The 10922-nt window shown below is 40.5% G+C and overlaps 1 protein-coding gene across 3 annotated transcripts in view; it reads right to left on the bottom strand.

Moving 5' to 3' along the window:
* Positions 1–10922, bottom strand: part of LOC141965032 (protocadherin alpha-C2-like) — a 106354-nt gene that overhangs the window by 49730 nt on the left and 45702 nt on the right. The gene's annotated exons all lie outside the window — the stretch shown is intronic.

Below are 10922 nucleotides of genomic sequence, written 5' to 3'. Positions count from 1 at the left end.
CAGCACTGTCCCTCTGCCCGGCCCCCGCGGGCCCTCCTGCCCCGCTACCACCCTCCTCCGGCTCACGCTCCCTCCCGCCCTTGCTGCAGCCACCGCGCCCCGACAGCAGCTCAGCCGGTACAGTCCCGCAAGTCACACCCACAAGTTAGGAGCGTTTCAGGTCGGCTTCAGTTTCTCATCCAATGCAATACTCGGGCTCAAGGTGATCAAGTGCAGCTGGAGAGAAGATGGAACACGATCTGTTTTCAGGTGACATTTTTTTCCTCCTCCTTCCTTGTGATGGAGGACTGACAAAACCCAGGACCTTGAAATTCAATAAACTCAGCAGGGGGGTGAGGGTGCTGCAACTGCAATGAGTTTTACCCCAATGTCACAAACCCCAGTGAAGACAATAAACTTAAGCATTCATTCATATAACATCTAAGTCACTAAACGGACATATTCAATGAGACAAACCACAGGACATAGTTGTCCAGGGGTGCAACCATCTTGTACCTACTATGCAGTATGGAAACCTTCTCTACTAGTATTTATCTCCCCGTTGTTTTTTTCTTTGCTTACCCCACAAAGTCTTTTGCTATGTCCAGTGAATCCTCTCTGGATTGGGCTGGTGTATCAAGGGGAGGGGGTGATCCCAACATTCAACTAAAACCTCTTTCATTGCCCTCTGTGGGCCTGGGCACCCCTCCCCTTGTGGGATGACTTTTGAGAGCACAACCTTACATATAAATCCCAAAATTTTTTACTATAATGTACCTGATGCACAAACGCTGGGGAACAATTGCTCTGACTCTGACTCAGCACTGCTTTTATCAGTGGTCACCATTATCAGAAGAAACATTAAGAGCAGGACTACACCATTTATGTTTTGGATGATGGGTTCATTTACTTCATTAATCAGCTCATTTTTGTGGCCTGAATATTTGCCCTCATATTTATTCTAACATGCCCAGTACCCCAGTGTGTGCAAATACTGCTGTGGAACCATCCAACCCTGTTTATCTTTTTAAAGAAGATAAATGTAGGTCTGTACAGACCAAGAATGGCAGATAGACATGCCAAGTGCCTAGAACATCTGGAAATTTGCCCATTTAATCCAGTTGTCTAAACAGGAGCCAAATACTTAAAAAAAAATCAGCTTCAAATTTCTGGCTAGTTACCCACCTTTATGATCATGATATTCAGAGTCAGAACAAAATGCCCTGACAGCCTCACCATAAAAAACCCGTCAAAAGCCAAAACTCTGGTAAAAGCTATTAAAAAAGTTACAGCAGCACTAATATATATGGATTATGCATGCCTGTGTCAAAACAACTTGCAGTCATCATGTAAAACAGAATCATGAAGGTACACACCCTCAGTTTTCCAGACAATCAAACAGTGGTTTCATCCAGACAGTCCATGGATCATGTCTGCCCCACACCTCCCATTTGTAGAGCCACAAAGTCCTCTGACAAATGTACAGCACACCAATAAAAGACCAAAAGCCACAACAACACTGCCAGCGTCTAAGGCTTTGCCTTAAGGAATGTCTTGGTAGAGACTCTCCTGGAAATGGACAATGCCCATGCTAAGAGTTGGTGGGAAAACAGAACTGATCTCTGTAGACAATGTCTTTCTAGCCACAAGCTGATTTTACTTACAGTGTGTGAATGAAACACACCAACCACACCTCCAGGGGGGTTTAATACCAGTGAGGAATCTTTCACACTGTTCTTAGACCCCAGTGAGTAACTTCTGAGAGACAACCAGGCTCTGCTCTGATGCGTTCCAGCTGGGTCCCCCATCAAGGAAGGGCTGATGAACATTCAAATCCTGGCCCAGCCCACTATATACACGCTACCTGGGTTCATCTTTCCTCACATCCTCACAGCTAAGACTGTGCACATCCAAAGTTTTCTAAAACACCATAGAATGTAAAACTGAACAGAGATATCATACACACCTAACCAAGCTATTCTAGAACATATTCCATAATCTTTTGATTCCCAGCAAACACATCTCTAAACCTCAGGTTCTTGAAAATTTTTCTCCTAATTTCAGAATCATAAGTTCTAGGATCATCTGGCTTCTTGCGTTTTTGTAATTTTTATAGCACCAATAAAATAGGTACTCTGATTTTCAATTTACAGATTAATACCGTAGCTTGACTTATTTATAGTAGCACTGTACAAATGTAAGAGTCTTTCTCAAAATGTTGGCTTTATACAATTTTTGCTGACTACAGAGCTTATAAGTGATGTACTGAAACTTGTTCTGTTCTGATTAAATGTTCCCCGAGTTCCTTTAAATCTATATAAAATTCCTCGATGGCCACAATAATTTTAATTATTTCCATCAGCTTCAGTGGTAATGCTGAGTCAGTCCTGCAGGCCCCAATTTTTAATTCAGGAAAAAACTTCCATTGAGAAAACACTTCAGGATTTGGTCTGTAGTAAAACTGATTTTTTCTAGTGAAATGCAAAAATTGAAACACAGAAAAACTTTTTTTCAGTTTCAATTTAATTGAGGCTTAGGGGCTTTCTAGTTTTCTTTTTACCAGAATTTTGTTTTCCAGTAATTTCTTGACATTTCATCTAAGCATCAAATTTTGAAACACCTTTGAAGCTCTCTAAATAAAAATGTCGGTCCAGTGAGTTCAGATCAGTCTACATGAGCAAGAGAATCAGAATCCATCCCTGCAGCAAAAACAGCTGAGAAAACATACCAGGTCCAAATATTCATTTGCTGCTGAACTTGATAACCCATGAAGTGATTGGATACTGCCTGTATGCAGTATCTGTATACACAGGCCTACTGGGCTTTGCTGACATACAAAAATTGTACTACTTCAATTAGCTTAGTTAAATTCAGTGGTATGAGTCCTTTAATGTGAGTACAAACATACAGGTGTAGTAAAGAATACACTGATTTTATCAGGTCCTGCACAAGAATATTAAGTATATATCAAGATAGTAATACACTGATATATATCCATGCTAGAGGTGATAGTAATATAACTATTTTAGTATGCAAAGTCCTCACATCCATATGTAAACCTTCCTTGAGATAGATCTACATATAGACGTGCCTGAATTAGTAGCAGCATAATGCAGTGCCACAGAAATGTTTCTGTGCAGATATTTCTCTCAGGAGTGATAAAATTATACACAGACACAGTTCTGTAGGTATTTAGGGCCTTGAAAAGTTCTTCCATTTCAGATCATACTGTACAAGAAATGTTTCTTTATACCATTGTAACTAGAATCGCTTAAATTTGCTTGAGCAGCAATAAATCTGTGTTCAATTTGCTTCACTGCAGAACACTATGCAGAGTCCTTCCTCTGGCTATTTCTGAGGCTCACACAGCAAAAGGAGAAAGACATATCAGAAAAGAGGAAGATGTGAAAGTACAACATGTTAACTGAAGAAGTCCAAGGTAATTTGACATCTGAAAAGATGTTTTGCTTCTTTGTAAATAATTTTATCTTCAGTAACTTACATTCCTTAAACACAATTTCCAACAACTCAGTGTCATGATGTAGCTCCTTTTCTGAACTGGTGGGAAGTCACCAACTCCAAGGATCAGGGTCGCGCTGTTTGCATGTAGTCTTGTCAGCATTTACGTTTTCAGCAACAATGAGATTGCTTCCATACCACAGAAATGCACACACAATTCCTGCCTACTGATAAAAGTGTGCAAGAAAATATGGAGACAAATCTAGAGAATCCATAACAGTTTAGTGATTAATAAGGAGGTAAGCAGGGTCATTCTCTAGAAAAACAGATTTTCTCTATGTGTCTGCTTTCATGTGATGCCTACAATTTGTCTGTCTGTCTTAGAATTAAATCAAGTCTAGAGGAAAGGAACATCCATCAGTCACAGGCCAGATTACATCAACCACCGTGGAAAATAATACCCATAAACTGTAAGGGAATGACTCAAATTTGTGGAGTTTCTTATATAGATTTTCCAGTGAGATGGTGGACCATCTTCTAGCCCATGGGTACTCATGAGATGTATGGAGAAAACATCTTGATAATTTCAGGGGACACTAACACTCCTTCAGTCCAACCCCATCTTTCACTTCACTGGCTTGGGATTCCTGCATCCTACTTACTTCAGTCATGCCCCCCCTTTCTCTGAAGGATGACATGTACAGGAAGGTTTCTGGTGACTTCCCATGTCCCAAGTACTATCTGATCAGGAAGATACTACCTAGAGATGATAAGGCAACGTAAAGACAGGAGTGCAAGGCATTCACACCCTCCAGTGACACCCTGCCTGACAAGCCTCCATCAGTCCCAATTTAGCAATCTGAGCTCAGAGATCCCAATATATGAGAGCAGGTTCTGCAGGCAGAACAGAGGCACTGAGCAACCTCTTGAACAGAGCTCTCCAGTTGAACTAGATCTCTTTCAGTATATGGTGTGCATTCTCTGTTAGGGATTTTCTGGGGACATGGGAGTCTCCCTCATCCTAAAAATACTGCAAAATGCCTCCCCGAGGTAATGTAAACTTGTTTCTACACCCAAATTCTTTGCTCCATGTTCAAATCATCTTTCACACACTTGCTGACAAGTAATTTTTTCACATGCAACTTGCCTCTCCCATGGTTAAATACCAATAGGTCTGGTGTCAAATTGCTCATTTGGATTGGCTCTCTTCTTTTGTCTCTTTCCCTAAATCTGTTTTTCACATTGGTATGAATCTAACTGGTGAGAATTCTTTCTGTATCACAAACATCTGAAGCCAGACTATTTAAAACATTGCTGTTATGGGAACCAAGGCTGTTAAACAGGCAGAAAAAATCCTGTTTGTATTTAGGTCACCATTTCTTTGCAGTAGTGTACTTGCTGTTATTCTAGAAAACTGCATGTAAAGAAAAAGAAGTGCTGGGTTGGGGCATGCAGAGGGATCTGTGCTGTAAATCTGAATTCAGACAAATTACATATAACAACGATACACAGAAAATACACTTCACCTGGTTACTGGTGTACATTCAATTATTTCTCACCTCTAGTCTAAAGGAGGGATATCTCTGACATTCTGTTTGTCTTCTATATTTTTCTGATGACTTAAAAAATGCTTAATTTATTGACCATAATATCACATACTGCACCATTTTAAATGGAAGGACATTTGCAGCTTAGACAGTGACAAAATAAAATTCACTTTTCTGAAGTCACCACAAAGACTGTAAGTACTGTTTCTACTGCCAAATGTTTTCTTGAAGGTTTTGGTTGCTGTGTTTTCCTTTATCACCTTTGTTTCTCTTCAGAGCCAGTCTTTGTCACTCTTCCGTGCAGGCTATGATTCTTCAGCTCAAGCCCTTCCCACTAAATTCCAGCTCAGTGAACTGGTTGGGAAACGCCCTAACCTAACAAATATCTTTCAGACTATTATAACTGCATTTGCTTCCCTAGCTCTGGCTACTGCCTCACCCCATGCTTCTCTTCACATGTGTTGCACACCTTTCTTTACAGTTTCAGAACTGGAACAAAGTTACAAGGTAGCTGTCCCCCTCTTGAAACTGTGTATATGAGTGTGTCAGAGCAGTTGCCCAGAAACTGAAAAATCAGTTTAGTTTTCTGCTTTACCCTAGAAAGTGCCTTCATCATAAGACACAGGACGTCCTCTACCTCCTCCTTAAAACAAGGCAAAAACCTTATGCTATTCTAGGTCAAAGAGAACATCAAGAAGTATCATCCTCTAACCTAGTACCTGAGGTACTCATTTGGAAAGGAGGAGGAGATGGTGGAAACCTGTTTGTGCTCCAAGAAGTTTTATTAACTTTACACTAAGCCACCTTGGGATATAATTCATAGTAGTACTAGTTCAAATGGTTTATAACTTTTGTGTTACTTCTTATACACACATATCTGTGCTTATCAGTGATGATAAACTATTTTCACAGCATGAGTCCTTCCATTTCATGCTCATCGTACCAGAACTTGGTGACAGTGTCATAAACAATGCATAACCAGTATCACTACATGTGCAATAGCACCTTTTATTATTTGCTATGTTTTTAATTTTTTTTTTAAATAAATAAAAAAAAAACCCCAACAAACATAAAAGCTGAGCTCTATGGTTGTAATTTAGTTTTCCTTATGCCACCTTTTTCCTATCCTATTCACAAAATTTAATTATTAGTCAGATAGTCCTTGACCTGTTTTTTGGGGACCCCCATTAATACCGCTGTACATGAAGCATTTCATACATAATATTCCCATGTTCAGGCATGTTAGTATTTTGTTAACTTTACACTTCCTATGAGAAAATCCCAAATCTGAAGGGTCTCTTTTCCATCTGTTTCTATTGAAACCAATTCTCCTGGAAGATTTTCTAACCTGTCCAATGTCATGCATATATCTGCCACTAAGTCATATTTCCGAGAAACAGGTACATTCTGGCACAAAGTTACTGTCAAAGATTGCTTTATTTATCCCATTAAACAAGATCTTCTACTAGACTTGAATGGTCCTATTGGTCCAAGTCTCAACTAATGGCTCCTGAGCTCTCCTAAACATTGGCAGCTCTAAATCTGCCAGTGTTATCTTCCTGTTCACAGTCTGACTCTTAAAGCCGTCTTTTTATTCTTTTCCTATTTATTCTCCTTCTTAAATATTTGTTCCATATGTGGGTTGTTCTCTTTTTTTCTATTACTAGTGACAGCTTAACTTCAACTTTCCATCTTTTATTCATATTATCATCCCCTTTTTTTTTTTTTTCATTTTGGTTTCTATACTTTTCTCCTTTTTCTCTTTCTGCTGAATATTCTCCTCTTTCCTTTCCATCTTCTACCTCTAGTCCATTCAGTTATTTTGCACTCCATTTTCAGTCAGTCCTCCTACCTTTTTCACTTTTGCCTGGGTCATCCACTTACTTTCTCTATATTGATTTTCCACATTTCTTTCCCCTCAGCGTCCTAGGACTTTTGCATTTGTCCTTCTGGATATACAATGAATTTGCTGTGTTCCAAAATGATGCTGATAAGGGATGCTGATGTCTCCTTTTCCCTTCATTTTTGTCTACACAACTCAGATAAAGTAGGAAGCTTAGCACCGAACAGTGGCAGTGAACCAGTGGAAATAGAGACCTAAGTATAAAAATAGATAGTGAGAATCAAAAGTACAGGCAAGGAGTAATATGAGGAACAGTCACCTTCTTCATTGCTGAGAAAGACTGACAGCATTTTCTTTAGAGCCTGTCAGTGCCTCTCTTTAATAGGCAAAAGAGGTCAGGTTTGCATTAGAAAGGACTACACAAGTACCCAAGTACTGTGCATCTGCTCTCTTGAAAGCATACACTGAATTACGTCTATTAACTTTATTTCAGATCCCTGCTTACTCCTAAGTGTCTCTTAGAAGTTAAACCACCTAAATCTGAAACTGCCTAGTTCGGATCTGAAAAGGAGCTGGAATCACATAGGTTTGTTATCACACTGTTTTCATGATGACCTAAGTTTGCCTTTAAGCACGTTAGAAGTATCGACTGTCAATGCCCTAACTATAACCTGTACATCTTGTGCTAGATCATATTTTGCTTTTTTGGTGCTCTCTCCTCCTTCATTTGCACTTTTCTTTCTTGCTCTACTGCTCACCTAATGACTTTTCCAGGTTTGCTGCATTTCCTAATAGCATCTCCATGAATTCTTTTAATCCATGAAAGTACATCAAGTTAGAAGATGATGAAGTCAAGACATAAAAGCATACCTTAACCTTTAATTTCAGTGCTTAATTTATTAAGCCCTGTATATGGGCAATCATATTTAATTCAGAACAACAAAACCTCACAAAAAAACACTGTGAAGATTTCCTTTCCTCAGCAGAGTTGCCCCGCTAATGTGTTAACAAGACTACTACTTGTACTGAATGGCTAACTCATGCTTTTATTTAAAGATTCTTTGACTGAAACTTCTTTGACAAGCCTGCCTAATCCATCCTTAACATATCTTCAAGGTACCTAAAATGTTATACACTTTCCACTGACTAAATTTAAAAAAAAAAAAAAAAAAGGAAATAAGAAAGAAAAAAAGAAAACCCAGACTCACCCATCTCACAACTGCTGCCACTCTATTTCCTTGTATTTTCAAAAAATACACATCACCAGCCAAAGCATGCATTAACCTATTACACTGGGCTGCTGATACCAAAGGCATTTTCTCAGCAAAGCAGACCTGAGTGCAACTTCAGTCCCATGTGACATCTTAAGTGTGACTTAAGTGTTTTGTGTTTATTCCCTATGCAGAATGCATTCCAGTATACATTAACATACTGCCTGCAGCCCCCCCAGACAGCCCAAAACACAAGTAGAAGTCCAAGATAGACAATGTGAAAATCATCCAGTGGTTACAGCTAAGCAGATTGCTCTAAATTTCTTCCAGCAGCTGAGAGTCACAGTTCTGTCCTTTCTTCCTCTCAGGCACATCTCCACTCCAAAGCCCTATGGGAGGTTATCACTGCGCTACAAGTGTCTGCTCCAAACCACCATGATACTCTTACGCAGCATCAAGCTGTAACTTGCTCCTGAAGCTAAATAGGTAAAGCAGCACAGAAATGATGGACAGATTTTCTCAATCTAAAATCAGACTCAGAAATGCTCCTGTATTGAGTTGCCCTAAATTTCAGTAATATCTCAAATTAATAGAACAAATTATACTTCCTCAGAGTTAAAAGTGTAGAGATTACTTTCCTTTGCAAGGTTATATTTTAGGATTAACTACTTAATTGATGTTTTCTTGATGTTTGAAAAAGTCAATGTCAAATTTACAAGAAATTAAATTATTAGAGCTATGCTTTTTAAAACATCAAAGTGAGGCAGATCATCACCTCTACCTCTGGCTGTTGCACTCAGACACAACTTGATGCTTTGTGTAGCCAGAGGCTCAGCCACCACTACGGTATTGTTTCCAAGCCAGAGTAGGTAGAACTCTCCATATATCATGGAAGTTCCTTGCTGCAGAATGGATGAGCAACCAGAAGAACAACGAAGGTGTTGTTCTGGGCTTCCAGAGTTCACCACAACAAACACAGGTTGGATACAACTTGTATTCTGTAAACCAGCCATGACAGGAGAGCCAGATATAGTGAGGAGTGAACCTCTGGTTCCAGGCTTTTCTTTCACAGCGTTATCAGGATTAGTCATTGTTTAGATTTGAAATTCTCTATACGGTGGGAAGGAAGAAACTTCATCCCAAGAACAAACGATTGAGGAAAATCTCCATCACAGAATCTATTCAGCTTTTAGCACAAATGGGAAAGACTTTGCTCAGCAACATGGCCAAATACCTAACAACCCTCTACTCTTACAACCATTGCAGTTGTGCTTTCAGCAGCAGGTTTTTGGTGACAGTTCTCATACAGGTACCATGATCTCAAGTACACTGACAGAAAATTAAGGCCCTTTAACTATTATAAAGAGCAGCTGAGAACCATGAGAGGCAGGAGTAGATTACAGAACAGGCCCCATAAAACATACCAAGTCTTTGAGGATTTTTTAGATCAGTATGGTGCTCCATAGCTTTCTGTATTTCATGTGTCTGCACAGGAATGGTTGAGCAGGCAAGATAGGGCAGAAAAATATTTTACTTTTCTGCTAATTCTCAGCAGGCATCTCTGAGCTTAGAAGATTTTTACCTCAAATCCTATTAAAAAAAAAAAAAAAATTCATCTTCCCAAACTGCTGTGTTTGGACTATTTTTAACCTATAACCACATATGTGATGGACAAAATGTTAATACTGCAGATTCTGCTGATATTATCTGACCTCAGGACAGTCCCATTGATTTTCTTACTCAGCATTTGACCCTTACTTATACTCTCTGCCACTGATTTTGTTTTATATTTGTGTTTCTCTCCAGGGCCCTGGCACACAGTGGGATCCCACACCCTCCTTGACCCCCAGCTCTCTGAAATAGACATGAAAAGCTTGTTCTTTTTTCTCTCTTGACTCATAATCTATGTTCCAGCTATTTTATTCCCTTTACTTATATAATCTCAGTCATATTTTCCTTTTAATAAGGCAATCAGAATCATAGAAGGGTTTGGGTTAGAAGGGGCCTTAAAGATGGCCTAGTTCCACCCCCCCCCCCCCCCCCCCCCCGCCACAGGCAGGGACACCTTCCACTAGCCCAGGTTGCCCAAAGCCCCATCCAACCTGGCCTTGAACCCTTCCAGGGAGGGGGCAGCCACAGCTTCTCTGGGCAACCTGTGCCAGTGTCTCACCTCACAGGGAAGAAATTCTTCCTTACATCTAACCTAAATTTACTCTTTTTCAGTTTAAATCTGTTACTCCTTGTCCTATTGCTACATGCCCTTGCAAAAAGTCCCTCTCCAGCGTTCTCATGGGCCCCCTTTAGGTACTGGAAGGCTGCTATAAGGTCGCCCAGAGCCTTTTCTTCAGGCTGAACAACACCAACTCTCTCAGCCTGTGTCCATAAGAGAGGTGCTCCAGCCCCCTGGTCAGCTCTGTCGTTTCCTCTGGACTTGCTCCAACAGGTCCATGTCCCTCTTCTGCTGGGTGCCCCAGAGCTGGATGCAGAACTCCAGGTGGGATCTCATGAGAGTGGAGTAGAGAGGGAGAATCCCCTCCCTTGACCTGCTGGCCACAATTGTCTTGCTGCAGCTCAGGATATGGGTGGCTTTCTGAGCTATGAGCACACTGCTGGCTCATAGTAATTTTTTCCATCCACTAATACCCCCAAGTCCTTTTTCACAGGGCTGCTCTCAATCCACTCCTCGACCAGCCCACATTTGTGCTTGGGAATGCCCTGACCCACAGGCCTTGTTGAATTTCATGAGGTTTGCATGTCCAACCACTCCAACCTGTCCAGATCCCTCTGGATAACACATCCCTTCCCTCAGCATGTTGACCTCACCACACAACTTGCTGAGGGTGCCTCAATCCCACTGTCCATGTCACCAACAAAGACGTTAAA

This window comes from Athene noctua, chromosome 12 (assembly GCF_965140245.1).
Source record: "Athene noctua chromosome 12, bAthNoc1.hap1.1, whole genome shotgun sequence".
Lineage (NCBI taxonomy): Eukaryota > Metazoa > Chordata > Aves > Strigiformes > Strigidae > Athene > Athene noctua.
The sequence above is the reverse complement of the archived record's forward strand: the minus strand, read 5'-3'. Positions and strand labels throughout refer to the sequence as shown.